The following is a 19,237-nucleotide window of genomic DNA, read 5'->3' as shown; positions in this document are numbered from 1 at the left end:
CTCGGAAGTGGGTTTGAGCGCCGGGATCCCGCAGGATCAGGGCTCAGGGCAGCCTCCGCCACGCGCCGCCGCATCCCGCGGGGCTGTGGGCGATTCCCTCCTGCCCCCTGCCGGCGGCTCCCTGCGCTGCACCCGACCCCTCCCAGCCCGCCCCGCGGGGACCCCCGCGCCGGGTCTGGGGTACCACAGGGACGTGGTGGTCACCAGGAAGGGCTACCGTCCCTAACACCCCTCCTCCTCCTCCAGCTGCTGCCCGTAGGCACGATTTTTCAAGGATGCAGTTCAAGCATTCTTGTGTTATTATTGTTTATTCTGGATATCTTAGAATCATAGAATCATAGAATCATAGAGTGGCGTGGGTTGGAAGGGACCTTAAAGATCATCTAGTTCCAAACCCTCTGCTGTGGGCAGTGACACCTTTCACTAGACCAGGTTGCTCAAAGCTGCCCTTAAACACTTCCAGGGATGGGACATCCACAAATTCTATGGACAGCCTATTCCAGTGCTTCACCCCCCCTCACAGTAAAGAATTTTTTCCTAATATCTAACCTAAACCTACTCTCTTTCAGCTTGAAAGTGAGTGTCAGCTTGACACTGTTCTGTCACTACATGCCTCCATCTTTCCTGTAGGCTCCCTTTAGGTACTGGAAGGCTGCAGTTAGGTCACCCTGAAGCCTTCTGTTTTCCAGGCTGAACAAACCCAATTCCCTTAGCCTTTCCTCATAGGAGAGGTGTTCCATCCCTCTAATCAACTTGGTGGCCCTCCTCTAGACTTGGTCCGACAAGCTGATGTCCTTCCTGTGTTGGAGACCCCACAGTACTCTTTCCTATGCTGAATCAACATAAAAAGAAGGAAGAAATGATTTGACACATCTGGAAGGGAAATGGAAGACTACTTGTGAAGTTAAAAATTCAGTAAAAAGAGGGGGCAATTTGCCTTGTGTTGGCCCTAAAGATGGGGAACTTAAGGTCAGGCAGATGTAGGATGCGAAGCCAGGACAATCAATGTCCAGCATTGCTGCAGAAAAGGAGCTGGTACCAGAGAGGTTCCTCAATGCCTTTTGCCACAATTCGTATTCCAGTAACACAATGATATCAGCAATTCTCAGTGGTCAGGATCAGGAAGCTCTCTGGCACAGTATGACATTGTATTCTTTTTCCAAATGCCCTAAAGCAACACTAACAAGAAGTTCAGTCTCCAGGCAAGCTATTCCATAACCTTATTCTCCAATGTTCTCCTTCTGAAATATTGAAATGCAAACACTAGATGGGAAGAGAGTGATTAACAACTAAGAGTAGACTGTTGTGATTCTACATTCCTCTGTTTTGAAGAACTTAAAGGGAATGTGGTTTAAATATTCACATGAAATTTTAAATATTAATTATTTTAATCAACAATAAACATATTTGGGCTGTTATAGCAAATGATCAAATGAAATATTATAAAGAGAGATAAAGTGGAAAAAAGTCTTGGTACCGCATTCTTTCACTTTGTTTTCTGTCCAAAAGATATATCTCTCCTAGAAGTCACCATAAACGGCAATAAGTACCACAGGTCATACCTTAATCTCTCTTTGCTAAAACTCACCATTAAAATATTAACAATAAATAGTGTCTAAGTGAGGGCCTTTTTGGAAGCTTTAACCTAAGCAATTGTAAAGTTAGTATGCAAGTTATGTGAGTTAATTTGGAAATAAATTCGCAAACAAACATAGCTAAATACTAGTATACTTACTAATGCTGCTTGCAGGGGTAGACAGAATATCTGACCAATGTGGAACATCTCTGTCCCACTGCCCTAACCCTGTGTGATGTTGGGAAGACTGTCTAGTGCTTCTCATTTATCAAGTTAATATGCTAAAGAGACTTGGTCTTTTCACTTGCTCAGGATACATGAATTGAAGAACTGTTGCCTTCATGGCCTAGTGGCTAAATATTGGTGAGATGCACTGGGACTCAAAATAAGCAGCTGAATGAGGGTAAGCACAATACGCAGGTGATTCAAGTCGTTTGTAGTCAGGCTGTATGCTCTTAGGTAGTGGTGATTTGGAAGCTTTTTCCATTGTGAGGTTATTGAAAATGACCATATAGCTTTGATTTAAAAGCTCTAGAGTACATTCACTCAGAGATTAGCTGGGGCAATTCGATGTTGTTGTAATTAAACAACACAATTCGTCTTCATTCTAATATTTTTTCTGAGATGCTAAATCAGCAATAGATCTGTAACCTGCTGACTAATTAACAGTTACCATGCCCTACAACTACCTGTAAATAATAAAACCTTGAGGCAATTGAAAAAGAAAATGCAGTAAAATATGGAAATAACCATAGCAATTAAAAGATACTTTTTTCTTAGTCTTTTGCAAAACAAGTCAAATATCATCACTAATATCTCCCACTCAAAATAACAGCCATTCTGCTTTTATTAAGGGCACTAAACTTGCTGATATCCATCTCCATTCCATTTCTAGAAAACAGAATCAATTTCTGTGCTTAAATATTTTTCAACTCTAAAAGGGAAACCCAGTGTTTTGAAACAAGCTGATCAGTCAGTCTGGTTACATTCTTTGGAACAGCTGACCTGCAGCCCACTCCACCTACATCTTATACCATTTTGGAGTTTCATAGCCTCTGACATCCTCCCTGCCTTACTTCATCACTGCATCTCAGGTCTAGACTGTGTCCAAAGCCCCAGGGCCGTGCCTATCTAACCCGCATACTCTCAGTTCAAATAGATGCTGATGTAATCCAAGAGCTGAAGCATGCTGAGATTTGAAGCTCTCTTGTAAATTCATCTGAAGGGGCATGATAAAGCAGATTAGTGTAAGAATAAGATTGCAGCAGTAACCATAAGAAAAACAAAATAATGGAAATTATTGAAGCAAAGACAGGGAAAGCAGAACATGCCAGTACTAGTAAGCATATTTCTATCATCAGGGATCATAAATGTTTGTTTTCTAAGGCATGCATATTAGAAGGAGCTTTTGTGGCAATATTTTTGTGAGTGGATTAGAGCTGGAAAATACCTTTTTCTGTTGAAAGAACATCCTCTGAAGTGATATAGTGCTAGAGCACATGGTTCAATTCATAGAGGAGAATTAATAAAAACAAGCATTATTTATCTGTGGAAATAAAAGCTGTGGTTTTCTCCTTTCCCTTCATCCCCTGCCCCCACATGGACACTGCCAAGTCCATGTACTGTTCAGTCTCATCCTTTGGTGTTTAAGTAAACTCGAGGATGAAAATGTGCCTTTGTTCCCTGAAGTATCAAAGGAACTGTGATATTCCTTTCTCATGCCAATCATTGTAACAGTCATTAAGTCAGCATAATAGGTGCTGGGCTTTCATGTCCTTAGGGTTGATGGCACATATACAAAATATTACTGTTATTGTTATTTTTACTATTTTTAGGCATACTTTGTTTAGACTACAGCAAGTCTATGAAAAGAGCAGAGGTTCAGTTGGTGGCCTTTCTTGGGAATCTCCCTCAAAGCTGCATGTGAGGCAAATTAGGTCAGAAAGCAGCACTGGGTAAGGGTCTGCAGCAAGAAAGGAAGAAGCCAGACCAGTTCTGGTCCTGCTTTCATGGATTTCTCCTACCCTGGGGCCATATTGGCTTTGGAGTGACTAGAATCAAGCACCCAGGCATCAGCTAGTCTTTATGCTAGCCAACTATGTAGCATACTTTTTACCAAATTCTGCCAAGGAAAAGATCTAACTGATGTAGCTTTCTTTTAAATATATTTAGATATTGTTGCAGTTGAAAAGAAAATATCTTGGTAATACAAGATTACCAAAACATAGTGACTCATTCTCAGGTGTGTTGTGAAAGCCAGAGCAGATTTATTCAGGGCTTTTCCCTAGTGGCAAACCAAAAAGCTTATCTCGACTTACTTTAAAAAATCTGCTTTAAGTTTTAGTTGTAGCATTTTTGTAGGCAGGAAGGAAATTGTGGATCTGGAACTTTCAAGGCATTCTGGAGTATGTTTGAAACTAGATACTTATGATTATTCATATCAGTACAAAGAAATCCTCAGATCTAACCAACACAACAGCAACAATAACAATTACAGTGTCACTCTTTCAGCTTTATCTTATTTTAGCAATGGAGAAATTGTGAATCAGAGTGGCTAAAAGATGACAATAGGTGCAAAAGAAACCAACAGGGAACAGAAATTAGTTGTTTCAGATTTTAATTTGAAACACAGTGCTTCCCCTCAAAAAAAAAAAAAAACAGCTTGTGAAAACAAAGAGATCGTAAAGCTCAAATGACTGAGACCCAAGGGAGCAACATACACTCTCTAGTACCCACATGTACATGATTGCACTTCTTACATCTAACTAGTGAGATTAGTTCACTGAAATACCTTGGTTGATCACATAGTTTCCAAAAGCCTGAGATTGCAAATTCTCTGTTGATATCACAGAATATACAATCTATGTAATCTCTAAGAGATAAAAACCAAGGGAAGCAGATATTCAAATATACCTTCTGAAAATCAACCTTTTGAGGTTAGGTGAAGGTTATTTAAAGAATGGTAGCTGAGAAAAAGCAAGAGAAAGCAAAGATTTGTCCAGATGTGCATCACTGGAAAGCCTGACTGAAGTGTCTAAAAAACCTTTTTTATGGTCCTTACTACAGGACTGGCACAGGACTGAGGAATTCTGCTTTTTAAATAAACCTCAAAACTTGTTGTTACAGGAGCCCATGTGTGTGTGTGGTCATTTCCACAGATGTTTAGAAACCCAAGGAGGGTGGATGAACTGAGGAAAGTTATTTGTTCTTTATGTTAATCATTAACTGCTACTGTATTAAACTGAGGTACCTAGAAGTCTGTGACAGAAAATGTAATTTGATGAATTTTTTCACCTTCTCTCATATGACAGACAGTTCTAGCCAGAACTTTCTACTTCAAAACATTATTTCCATATTCTACTCTATTTTATACTAGTTTGTTCAAAAATATTCATTGACTGGACATAACAGAACAATGATGCCTGCCAAGCATAACCTCCTTGACTAGGGAAGAAGACAGCACTCAGCTACCACTGACTGTTAACTCATAAATCAGTTGACATGAGTCTGAAAGACTGATCAGCAATTAAATGTCTTGAATTTGCAAATGCTTATAGTATAAATTATCTGGATATGGTAAAATAAAAATTGATTTTGAAAAATCAAGCTAATTTCCTATTGATTCTTTGAAAAAATTACCTATGCAGTACATTGTAAAGCACAAAACTGTATCATGTGATTGGCAGCTCTTTCTGGATGGATTGCAGAACAGAAAAAAAAAACCCACAACATAGGCCATATTACTGTGAGCACAGGTGTTATTTCACAGAAGCATCATCAGACCAGGCAATTTAAATGCTAGGTTCTCATCACTATATTTCCTCACACAATTATGCTGATTTTTCCCTCCCTCTCCAGTTAAAAAAACCCAAACAAACAGACAAACAAAAAACCAAACACAGACACACACAAAAAATCAACAACAAAACAAAACAAAAAAACCAAACCAAAACAAAAAAAACAACCCATACGCTTTGTTTGTGTATCCCTTAGACTGGACCTTGCTGGATCTTCCTAAGAGAAATTGTAGCTTAGTGTTACCCAATCCCCATATGTAAGCCCTTTCCTGTCCAGTCACTTGTCACAGTACAGACACACAACAGCACAAAAGAAAATGCATTGAGTCTTAAATGTCTCAGAGAGGAGATAAACAAATTGTTCATCGCTTTTTGGCCGTGGTTGGCTGCTGCACTGTAAGCAGCAGCCAGTTCTAGGATAAGAGGCTTCTGGTTAATGGTAGCTGGTGTAATTTCTTTAACATACCAGATAACACCAAACAGATGCATCTTGTGTAAAAGGTGGATTAGAAATTTGTTGCCCTAGCATTTGCTCAGAGTTTGTGTGTTTGGCTATTTCTTTGACAGCTTCAGGTCTTTTCTGCCTGCAAAGCAGCTAGTAACCACTCCAACCAGGTGCACAGAGAGCTGTAGCTCCTGAGTAAGGACTTTTACACACAGCAGTGCTCATAGGCAGAGACTGCTTTATAGCTGTCTTTGGTATAGCTTGCACCAAAAATGTGATCCCCTGCCAGTGCCCTTGTATAACCAAATCTTCTGCCTGATCCTTTGAGGATATTCCTCATAAACTACTTAACTCTACATCAGCAAGAACTTTTCCAGTTCAGCCTCCCTTTCTCCTCCCTGCTTCTCTCAAACCGTATTAAACAGCCCAGAGAAGTCAGGATTTGTGTTCAGTTTAGCCCAATTTCTCCCATTTATTGATGGAGTAGAAATGCCCTTGTAACTTCAGTATCTGAGTGCAGTCTCTTAAAACATGCACCCTTAGAGAGCTGGTGCAATGGAAGCATGCCGCAGTTCCTGCTCTGCAGAGTGCACAGAGAAATTGAAGGTCAAGTCTTCCACTGTATGGAGACACCTAACCTTTATTGATTTCCTTTGAATTACAGAGGAAGTTGTGGCTAAAAGAGAGGGTCCAGAACCCAGTCCAAGATCTTAATCACTGTCATCTTGCAGTTAATCCAATTATCCTTCCAATTTATACAGTACTTCTCAGTCAATCGCATACAGCGGAACATTAAAATGCAATTTTGGGGGTACAGCAACCAATTACCAGGACATATCCACATTCATGGAGACAAATCAAGCTATTAAAATGCATTTTTTGAAACTGGAGAATGCCCTAGAAAAGGCTGTGCTGTAATTTCCATGCACTGTCAAAACAAACTGATCAAGAGCAGTTCAGTATCCTGGCCTACCACGAGGAATGAGGGAATAAATAGTTGTCACTCTTCACTAATCAGCCACCCCTCCACAGGCAGCTGGCAATGCAAGCAGGACACCTAAGGGCAATCTGCAAAAAGATTATTTACTATTAATAAAGTTCAGTAACCTCTATGGTAAGCAAGTGTTCTTCAGACAAAGACTCTGGAATCAAGCCCCTTACTTCCATTTGGAATCCATTAAGCAAAGAATTAATCCAGTGGAAATGGTTGCTTATATAAAACCAAAACAGTGTCTTCTCCTTGAGACAGATTTTGTAAGCCAGACATATGGTTTCCATGGATTTATGTCATTTAATGCAGCGTGTTGGCACTAACAAAGGAGTTTTGATGCAGTATATATCTGGTCCAAATTCTTCTCATAGAAGTGATCCTTGATCTGTCTTGTCTATCCTTAGTTCAGAGGTCCCTGGGAGAATGGTTCTGTTCAACACAAGTATAAATAGTATGGAAACTAAACACTTCCTCTTGTAAACTATTTTGCAGGTTAAGAGCCTTACACTGATTCATGGATCTGTGGTGTCAGACCTGCTTTGACATGCTGCTTAAGAATCACTCTTTACCAATTAGCAGTATGTTCAATAAAAGGTACAATTTATCATCTGATAGGAAGCATTAATTTAATGACACCGTGAGAATATTTACAAAATGCTATTAGTCTCAATATCAGTTAAAAAAAAAAATAGACCTGGGTAAAGACAAACATGCATGTGGGAGAGGTTTCCCTAAAGTTTTCTCAAGAAAAGAACCTACAGTACTACAGGAAGTAATCCCTGTTCTATTTGGGCTAAATGAAATGCAAATGTAATTATGAGGGTGAGGGCTGCAATGCAGAATTTTGATATTTTTACTGGGAGCAATGCTTAATGGCCCAGTAAACCTGTAATAACATACAGATCCATTCATCTCCAGGCCTCTGAGACAAAAATAATCCAGACACAGCCACAGCGAGGTTGTTATCTGGTGAACATCCAGTAAGACAAAAGTTGGATGTGTTCCAGTCACTTCCAAACAAGCCCTGCGTGTAAAGCTGGTAGTGATAAAACTATTTTCAGTTTCCATCCAGAAAGGTAGTAAGGTGAAGGAGAAATTCAAAGACCTCATCTGTGGTCTTGGCAGACCCAGCAAGGGCTGCAGAGAAGACTGACCAGTGAATTTGGGTTGTGAGGATATGTTAAGTGTTTATGTCAGGTCCTGCACACACAAAGCCATTAAAACTTTATGGTGTACAGCAAACCTGGCACTTGAACCAGAGGTTCAGTGCTGCACTCTATATACAGTTTATATGCAGGGTGACATCCAGCCCAAGATAAGCACAGCTGGTGTCTGGCAAGACCATGCAACAAGATGTAAAAACTACTGCAAAAGTTTTGAGAAGTTTTGACAGAGAAAATATCTTTTTACAAGCCTCTTACTTCTCACTTGAAAACTTGAAAACCTGCAGTAGTCGCACTTGGACTTTAAAACTTGTAAGGTCTATTCCAGGCTGTTTTCTAGCAGGGATACTGTAGTTACAACTCAGATTGGTCTCTTTATCCAGAAGAAACACCATTAGCAAAATGCTTCTCCAATAACTATACCAAATTGTCCTACAAGAACTGGACTGTGTATCCTTCCTTTTGTCACACAAATTACACCGCAACCCAGGAAACAGGAGAGATTTATTCTGTAGCTGTTAGGACTTGCCTCTCACATGAAGGAGATAATCTCCCAGGATTTACTCCTGTGATGGAATATTCCAATCATTCCATGAATTTCAGGATTAGTCATATCTGAGGTACAATTTTTTTAGCTGTTTTGAAATGTCAGGAGAGAGAGCTTTCAAAATTAACCACTTGTGGGGCTGGTTCTGAAAGATTGTAACTCAGTCAATACTTTTCCATGTTTTTGCACAACAAAAAGCTACTGAATGGCCTCTTTTCTGGGAAGCATCATTAGAAAATTGATGACATGAGGCAAATCAACCTTGAATTTTGCAATGCATTTTAAGTTCTTCCTGAACATCCACATGGAAAAAAAATCTAGTGCTTGCTTAAGCAATAGTGTATGTCATGGATAATATTTTCTACTTCTTTGTCCCTTCCAAACAGAAGGGCCCCTTTGTAGGAGGGTGTTGTGTACTTTGGTTTCCTGTCAGCCCATGGAAGGATGGCTGAAGAGGCAGGATAAAGCATTTTCCTTTCACCTCCAAGAACTTTGTGTTCACATCCTGGGTATTGTCTGAAGCGACATAAGGCCTGAGTGATTTTCTATTGACATACATGTTCCTTGTATCAAATCAGTGAACAAAACCCACCATAATGACTGAAGCAACAGACCTCATCATTGTTTTAAAATAGCAGGCAGTAACTAAACCAAGCAATCCACCTAAAAATTTGACTGAAATTGCCCACAGCCTTTTAGTTAGGCATTTCAGTCAAACATGAGAAATCAAGCAGCTTGATTCTCACCTTAACAGGTCTTACAACAAAACAGTTCCATTTTCCTCATTCTTGGATATGATGCAAGTCTAATACACAGTTCACCTCCTAAGCAAAGTTAAAGGGGGAGCAGAAGAAAAGAGGGAAAGAATTTAAAACCCTCAAAAAGCTACTCAAAACTAATGCATTTGCATTTTTTAAATTAATAAGTAGGTTTTTGAATAACAGATGCTGAAAATGTCTAGAAATATTTAGTTCCTAGTATTAAGGCACAGAACCTGTCATTAGATTGACAAACCTGACCAGGAGGGTTTTTTCCTGTAACTATTTGCAAAGAAACCATGTTGAGGAGTCACCCCACGGGTTCAGGGAGAGGTTTTGATTTCATTCAAATGACTCATGACATTACAGTGCTATGTTCTCTTTGGATGTTTGATTTTCATGGTGATGTAATTTTCATGTTTTGAAAATGTTGTGTCTTTTGTTTTTCCTTCTACCTATTTGTAGTCATCAGACAAGACAAATCCTCCTAAAGGAGTACTCTGAGTTCTCATAAAGATACTCTAGTTATCCAGGTACTTGCACAGCCCAGCCCTGTTTATAGTAACCTCAGGAGCAACCTCTGTGCCAGAAATAGTTTACTAGGAAAACTGGAAGTCTTTAAGTCACTCTGTAACTTGCACAAGGTCAATGTAAATGTTCCACCTGGATAAACAACGAGGGAGAACACACTGTTATGAACCTTGAACAAGGGACATCTGAGCAGAAAGCTGAACATATGATAGAAAGGTGTGTCAGAATCCAAAGATTTCTAAAACTAAGCATTCATAAAAAAAACCCCTAAATTCAAGCCAATCAGATTCCACTGACTGAACACAACAGCTGCTTCCTTACATGCCAACTTGATGTTCCAGCTTCGCCTTGCTGGTACTAGCCACAAAGCACCACTGCCTCTCTCTCCTGAAGCAGGACCCGTGGTGACAGGCTCAGATCTTTGGGAGAAGTGTGCTTCAGAACTGTGACAGAGAAGTCCAAGTGTACAGGAGAAGTCACAGTGCAAGCTGCAAAGAAATCAGGGGAACAGGTCACCCCAGAGTATGTATTCCCTGGTGTCACATCTTTTCCCCATCTTGACATCTTATCCTTTTTCCTCACCAGCATGTTTGATCCTCAGAGATATCAGAACCTCAGTTTTTTACAGGGCTGGTCCAGTTCAAATATTCATACTACTGAAACAACACATTAATCCAGAACAATCGTCCAATTCTATGCAAGCACAGATTGAAAGCAATCCTCTTCATCCATTTTCACAAATCATATTTGCTCCAAAAAGCCTATTTTCAGTTTGAAATTTGAAACATGCGGGTAAGCTTGTTACAAATCTTGTCTCTGATTAAAATCAAAGCTTTCTTTTCGGGTCTCTTTAGATTAGAAGCAGCAAAGTTGCTTTCTCATACTTTGCATCTCTTACTCTTTGCATGTCTCTGTTTCTAATTTTGTCAGTGCCAATATCGCTTTGCAACACTCTTTTGGCAGTGGTGAAATGGCATATATTCATTCATAATTTTTTCATAAGTATTCCAACCAATCTTTTGTCTTCAGTCAAGTTGAGGAAATGGACAAACATATTCAAGCTTCAGTTTTCAAGCACTTTAATTCACTGCACTTAAAATTAGCTGTGCTTCACTTTTCTGAAAACATTTATACCCCCTGTTTCTGGCAGGTGCTTCACTTTCAGATCACTACAGGAGAGCATTAGAAATAATTCAATAATATCCTCAGAAAACTCAATGACTTTTCTTCACTCCATGACCTCTTCTAGTTCATCTCCACCTCTGCAGATTTTTTTCTTTTGTAGAGTAAGGAAAAAAGAAAAGGTACTTCTTTTAGAAACCTCTGCATCTAGTCTCAGCATTGTGGGTTGGCCACTCTCGCTTGCATAGATTTCATACTCAGGGTCTGTAGGAAATTCTAAAAACAGAGCCAAAAACATTGTCAAAGATGTTATTTACACATCAGCCCAACTTTTCTGCGCTATTAGCTTTTGCCAGTCATGTGTGCCTCTTTATACAAGTATGTCACATGCTTCCTACAGTGAAAGTAAGAGTTGGACCCTTAGGCTTCAAAAGTTATGTGTGCTTTGTGCCCAAGTATTGTCTATCTAACAATGAAGCTATTGCACGGAAGCAGCAGAGCAGCCGCTTCTTTCCCCCCAGTCTTTGTAGAACAAAGCACCAGACTCCTCAGGATTCAACTTTGTTGTTTTGCTTTTGTATAACCAAGCTGTCATCCGGCCACAGGCGCCGGTGGCCACAGCCCCCCTTACAGAAGCAAACAGTTCAAAAGCAGGGCTGGGTTTATGCAGTTTAATTTGATGAGTCAAGCATCTTTATTACAAGCATTCCTGCAATGTTTGCTGTTAACACTCAGAAAAGGACATATATCAAATCTAGCCAAGACATGAGGAGGGACAGAGGACAACTCTGGCAGCAACTTTCACATGCTCTGACAGAAATTGCAATTTTCAGGGCCAGTATGCAAACTAGTAAGAAAATACTTTAGCATGCTGTAATATTGATCTTTCCTGAACATCAGGTGGTGTTAAAACCAGTGTTTGCCACTGGCCATCCAGTTTTTGCCACTTCTCAATATCCTTAACAGTCACTCCCAAGGAGAGAAAAATATTTGTTTGCAGATAAGCAATTTGTGGTCAAATTAGTCAGGTCAGATATGAGTTAAACTCACAGTAACTTTGACAGGCGTATAATTCTCTCTCCAAGTAACTGTTTAACTCCCACTCAGACTTTTGGGAACAATATGACACATGCTGCACTCCACAAATGCTCAGAAGAAATCCCTCTGCTGGAGATAACATACCGCAAAGATCACTGTGCTCAGTGATCTCAGTATAGGAAGAGAGAGACTGTTCATCAACATATTCTTCAAGGGTTCACAAAAAAAAAAGAAAAAATCTGGAACCACAACCATAATCAGTTGCTAAAAGTTAGACCGAACCCTTCTAGAAACTTGCCAGTGTTTTCTTCTGCTGTGTCTGTTGCACAGGAACCATGGTAACAAAGGATTCAGAAATATTCCTGACTAAATCCAGGAAAGATGACATACTTCATAATAGTGATAGGTAGATGGACAGAATGATTTAAAAAGTAGTCTGTTCACTCCTGTTTCTCACAATACCTCTATGTGTTTTGATTCACAGTTTAAACCTTCTGTCTCCAACTAGTCCTTTCAGAAATAAAATTGACATGCCAGGCAATAATAGACTTCATATAAATGGAAAAGCTTTTCTTTTCCATGAACCCAATGACTCATTCATCTTTCAAGTATCCACTCCAAACACAATTCTTACCGCAAATCCTCTTCCACTAACATTAGTGCATGAGCTGTCTATCATAACTACTGACAAGAAAGAAACAAAAGAAAGTTGCTTGTTTGTACAGGAGCAAGAATGGTCTTGTGCTTACAATACTTTGCCTGCGACTGAAGACAAAGTTCCTATCTTTATGCAGAGCCATGAATCCTGTGTTATTTGTGCTATTTACCTTACCTCTTGCGTTGATTCTCCTTCACCTAAAGAGACCATTATGACATCAGGGCTTTCAAACCACCTGGGGACATCTGCTTCATTTTGGCATTCATTAGATTTAGTTGCATATATGAGTAACTGGGTTACCATAAAGAGTGTTATTTGTAATTATCCATCTACACCAACTTTGTTAACCAAACTTTCCCTAAAGTCTGTATCTATGCTAAGGGTGTTGGGCAAGCAAACGCCAGCTGAGCAAGACAACCAAGCCTTGTTAAGGTAAGTAGATAGGCACCACCCAAGTAAGGTAGCCCAAGGCAATGGGAAGCTGGATAGAAAACAAAGAAAATTCCTTTTTCATAAATGTGCTCCGCCCTAGCCACACACAAACACACCTAGACTAGCTCTCTGCAGTTCAAAAAAACCCACTCCAACCCTCCAGCCTTTTCTACCTGGCAACAGGCTGCCTTACAGGAATTGCATGCTCTAATACAAGCATATATGCTACTGTGCTGTGTGATCATTCCCTCGCTTTCCTTCAAAAGAGTAAGGTAAAAATCCCTGATGAGTATATTAAAGGGTAAACCTTGTACATTGTTATGCCTCCTTCTAGGAGCACACTGTTACTAGAGACTGACTAATCGATTACTCAATAGAAGATATCCTTCCCAGTACCAAGTGGAAAACATGTATCCTCTCCAGTGAGAAAGTTCTTGGAATTCTTTCCAGCAAATATGCCTTGTCTGACCTGATAATGCTCCACAAAGTGGTGCAACTGTGACAAAATGGTGTTTGTTGGAAGTAAAAGAGAAGGAAAGGAGGTTTGAGGTCTTTACACCCAGTTATCCCACACTTTCTTTCAAACTGCACTGCCTGCCTTTCTGCTCCATGCGCTCTCCTGGTCACTAGCACCCCTGTACATGACTGGGAGCACTTAACCTGACCCCACATTATTCATTACAGGGTAAGAAAAACACTCTTAAGGGAGTTGCTCTGTCTGTTTATCATAGTGCAAATCTCACCTACCATATTTTTAATCACTCTTATGTCTGTATCCATGTGCTGCATGCCCCTGGGCTCATGAACCTTAACATTTTGTCGATCTGTATAGAACCATGCACACTCTCTGTCTATAAATAACAGAAATAATTATTACTAGTAAATAATATATACTAGCTCATTTCAAATGAATCATGTTCTCCAGTCACCCTGGAGAATGAATAAAATAGACAAAGCTGCAAGGCATCACTTTAAAGTACTTCTTATATAATTATTATGAAATTGCATTAGGCTATGACTCATTCCTGCAAATGCAGGATTCATTGAGGGTAATTAAAATAAGTCACTATCTCTTCAAGGCAGTGACTCATAGACTGCTGCCCATAGTGGAGCGCAGTGAAGTCAGAGAAGCTCCTTTAGTCCCACCAAAAAAGCAATTGCAGTTTATTAAAGCAGTGAGTGGGCTCAGTTTGCTCTTCCCTTTAGTCCATTTAGCCACCAGGTTTGGATTCTTTCCATATCCAAGAAGTTAAATCAACTACATATTAACTCTGTGTCTTATTAGGACTGTAGGGAAAAAGAAGGGAGCTAAACACAACTGGGATATAAATAAATGCCATTTCCCTAAATAATTGCTGTAGGATTTCAAAAAAATGGTGTTGTCTGTGTGTAACAATATGGCAGTCATCTAATCAGAGTCTGCTAACAGTAAATTGCCATACTTAGTAGGCATAAATAGATCATTTCATGACAGAAGTCAAGTTGCAGCTGAGATTATCAACTATGGAAGGATTTACAAGCAAGACAAGTAATTTATGGAAGCAAGACAAGTAATGTCAGCCTCTGCACCCATGTATATCTGCACAATAGCTGACAAGAGTTTATATTATCTAATGTTTTAAAAAAATACACGTCTTAGCCAAATCAGGTCAGAATAATTAATATAGTTTGGGAATTTGGTCACCAAAATATAAAACTACTGAATAAAAGTCAGTGTAAAAAACCATGAGAATTTAGCTGCACTGCTCTCCCACACTCCAGCACTAATGACAGCTTGTAAGTAGCTCTCCGTTTATCTCTGCCATGGTTTTCCATGTTTTACAGTTGGTGCTCTCTGTTTTCTAGCATGCTTTGCTTTGCTAAATGCATTTTATTTTTTCTAAGTATATCCTTTTCATGAGCTTTCAGCTCTTTTTATGTGGGAATAGTCAAACATCAAATGCATTTCTCATTGATATTCTCAGTATTTTGTATCAGCAGATTGCTGTCCAAATGATGAGAATTTCCTTAGGGAAAAAAGATTACTTTCAAATATATAAATTAAATTAATAAATAAATCTAAAATCTACCAATGCTGGGAAATGTATTCTTGGGAATACGTGATTAATCCAATAGCATGATAAAGAATGCTTTTTCATTATTCTCATTATTCTCATTTTCCCTTTCAATAACACAGATCATAATTGTAATCTGTGACAGTTCAATATTAATTAGCTGGCTTCTTTTCCTTAAAGTTTACCATCCCTGCTAAAGCTTGGAAAATGTTTTGCAGAGTTTAACCTGTTTCATGAGCCTAAGCATAATGTATTTGTTAAGAAAGTTGTCAGGTATACTGATGGAGGTGGAGTTCATGATGTATAAATCAGATTAACAGTAAACAGCACTATAAACACCTACCTTCTCTTTCAGACCTCACAAGCACATTCCAAGTATTAAGTGGTTGCTTCATCACTTTCTCTGTACCAAGGGGGACACTAATGTACCATCTTGATAAGCCCCATTTGAGTATAAAACATGATATTGTACATTGGTCCCAGGGCCTAAAAGGCAAGGTGAAATTCATTTAGCAAACTATTTCTTAAAGAAGTTTAACTGCCAAATTTTTTTGTTGTTTGCAACTCTCAGATTGCAACTGATAAAAACAATGTGCTTTCAGTTTGTACTCAGATTTGTAAATAACCATAGTATGTTACTGGGTATAAGCCCCACTCGTGTAAAAAAAGGTATAAATTTGCATTTTTGTAATTGTACGGGATCTGGCTGGAATGGAGTTAGCTTTCCTCATATGGAGCTGTACCTTGCATTTCTGACTAGAGTGGTGTTGATAACACACCAGTGTTTTGGCTATTGCTCAGCAGTACTTGCAGAGCATCAAGGCTGTCACTCTAACATTCCCCACCAAAGGTCATTACGCTGGAGATGAGAAAAAGGTTGAGAGGGGAAACAGCCAGGACAGCTGACCCCAAGTGACCAAAAGGACATTCCACAACATATGATGTCATGCTCAACAATAAAAGTTGAGAGAAAGGGTATCCAGTTGGGGGACTGGAGAGTTAAGGCATTTGTCTTCCAAAGCAACCACTACATATAGTGAGGTCCTACTTTGCAGGAAGTGACTGGACATTGCCTGCTGATGGGAAGTAGAGAATACATCTCATTTTGCTTTCCTTCTGGGTGCAGCCTTTGCTTTTCTCATTAAAATGCCTTTATCTTGACACATGACCTTGCCCATCATACTTTCCGTTCCTGATCTAAGAAGAAGGAGTGAGAGAATGAACTGTGGGGCACAGTTGCCTGGCATCCAGGCAAGGTCAAGGCACCACGATAATATTCACTGACTTTTAACCTCCTATGCCTTGACATGTCAGAACTTTCAGTTCAGGTAGGAAGAACTGCAAGGTCTTTTGTAGCTCATATGCGGTCTCTCTATTCTTCATGCCTCATCTGTACACTTTCTTACTCTTATGATTCAGAACTTCATGTGATAGAAGCTATAAGCTCACCCCATTCATTAGGTGTTGCACCCATCTATTAAACAGAAAAATCACATTATCTTTCTGCCAGACCACTTTGTGCAGTGGCTGTCTTCTATAAAATGAGATTTTCATTTCAAAGCAGTAAGTCATGGACATACAGCAGCACTCCAAAAATCAGCACCACAAGTAACCAGTCCCAGTGAATAAACCCTGTAGACTGTTTAAGCAGAGAGGTGCTAATTTGGTGACACAGAAGTACAGAAGATCACAATAAAATCCTTAGTTGACACGTTCTGTCAATTGTAATGATATTAATCAGCATTCTGGCAACTGTATCCAATGTTTCCTTCACATAAAATTAGTCCCTTTCTTTGTACTTCAGAAATCTTTGAAGAGCATAAACAGACAAAGCAAAGAAGTTCACTAAAATGTTCTCTGTTCTGTCACCATTTTTACAGGTGTGTTCTCAAACACTCTGGGAAAAAAAATCAGTATTTTTCACTAAAATTACTTCTAAACAAAAAAGAAAAATCCCCACTAAGGAACATCAGTCACCTCATAAGTAGGAAATCTTTGAACTGTGCTCTGTATTTCTAGAAGAAATAGTTTAAATTCCAAAGTCCTTGCCTTCCTTAAATATGCTGGACTTCTCTTATTCACGTCCATCTTATAAGGCATCCATTGCTTTGTCTCACCAGTGGAATTTCATTAATATGGAGAAAGAACCACTAAGGCCGTTATTGCTGGACCAAGAGTAAGTGCATGTGAATTATGTATGCTTGTGCACTAAAGAACTGTATGAGATTGTTTTTCATTATAACTATTATCCTGTTTTTCACACTCCTCCTTTCCTATTTATGTTTCTGCTTTGTCTCAATATAAACACCTAGAGACCACACCTCTGTGATATCTATGGCACTAAGGGATGGCACTGGTGTCATTGCTTATGATGCTCATCCACAAAACTTGGAAGCAAACTAGCATAGATACAAAATTAGTTAGGATAGACATATGCAAAAAGTAATTTACTTTTATCAGTACATCACTTTTGTTGAACAAATCTTCATGTTAACTAGTGCTACACTGAATATCAGGGCATGTTGGTCAATCTACATATGTCATCTTCCAAGACAAAGCTTTTTACTTCCAGCAGCAAAAGAACACTCAAGGCTAGATTGTGATGAAGTCACTACAAATGCAGTTTATGGAAGAGCATAGCCTTTGAATTGCTTGTTGTAGTACTTCAGGATACACTGAAACCAAAAATTAGAGTTATTCTTGATTGCATAGGTTTTATTTAATCCAGTGTATTTAATCCAAGGAGTTAAGGGAAGAAATAATCTGTTCCCCCTTTGAGTTTACATACATTGAGATAGTAATGTGTTGGCTTTTGATAGAATCACATTTTTATTCCTCCTAGCTATGTACATATAGCATGGCCAATGTTTTAGTTTTGAAAAGTTGGTTTGATTTTCAGATCAGTATCACAGACATTGCCATGCCTCAGACTCTTTGGAAGGCATTTACAAACTCAGGGGCCCATTTTTTTAAAAGCTGCACTTTAAATGGTTTCAGTGCCACAGAAAACACTTACAGATGTGTTTTCAAAGAGTGCAAGGAATGTCTGAAAGATACACGTACTGGCACTGAGACATGTAATTCAGTTTGCTCTTAGAGGTTTGTGGCAACATAGTTTGCAAACCTCATTGTGTTGGCAAACACATGTGCCAAGGCCCATATGAGGCTGAGATTGCTTATCACTTATCTCTTTTTCTCTCTCACTCTTTGTGTCACCTTTTTTTCTCTTAATAATCAGAAAGATTAAAGTGGGACAGCAAGTATTTTCTAAAATAGGTAATTGGTTTGGCACAAAGATGTCTGAGTAGGTTGGGACTCTTCAGCTTGGGAAAGAAACAACTCATGGCAGCAAATGACAACTACAGCATGACTATTACAAGTACCTTGGAGAGAGTGAAGAGGCATCAGGTTTTAACCCCATCTCAAAAAAAAATCTAGGGCCCATCAAATGAAGATGGTGGGAGCAAGGTACTTAACAATGAAATTCACTGCCCATAGAAGCCAATCTACAGTTTATCTAAGTTTTCCAGGAAACTGGACAAGTACATAGAAAAGAAACCTTTTATTCTGGGGGCTCTATCAAACAAGTTTATCTTGTTATTGCTGTTCCTGAAGCACATACTTATGTCCAGTGTTGCAGAAAAAAATAAAGGGCTAGATGGATCTTTTGCCTGATCCCTTTGTAACAGTCTTAATGTTTTTATTCTATAAATTCTTGGGACTGGACTTCCTAGGAATTGAGACAATGCTCTGGTGCCATTCAACTAACTGTCAGAATCCTTACAAATACTTTGGAAACTGTTCACCAGTTTTAGCCAAGGCTGACAGCTGCAGCAACATTTCTGTAATAGTAATGAGTAGAAGTTTTTTGAAAATCAATGGCAGGGAGAATAAACACATCCAGATTATTCATGGAATCATGGAATGGCCAGGTTGGAAGGGAACTCTGGAGGTCATCTTGTCCAATCATCACTCAGGCACTTAGAGCCAGTTGTCCAGACCCTACAAAAAGACTTAGGCATTCATCCATCAAACACCAGAGAAACAGTACAGAAGAGACACAGGAAGAAATTTTTGATAAATTTTATTACTCATGGATTTCAGTTCTTACTGCAGAAATTTTAC

This window comes from Manacus candei, unplaced genomic scaffold (genome assembly GCF_025592945.1).
Source record: "Manacus candei isolate 608988 ecotype Guabito, Panama unplaced genomic scaffold, ASM2559294v1 h1tg000034l, whole genome shotgun sequence".
In the NCBI taxonomy this organism is placed as follows: Eukaryota; Metazoa; Chordata; class Aves; order Passeriformes; family Pipridae; genus Manacus; species Manacus candei.
The sequence above is the reverse complement of the archived record's forward strand: the minus strand, read 5'-3'. Positions refer to the sequence as shown.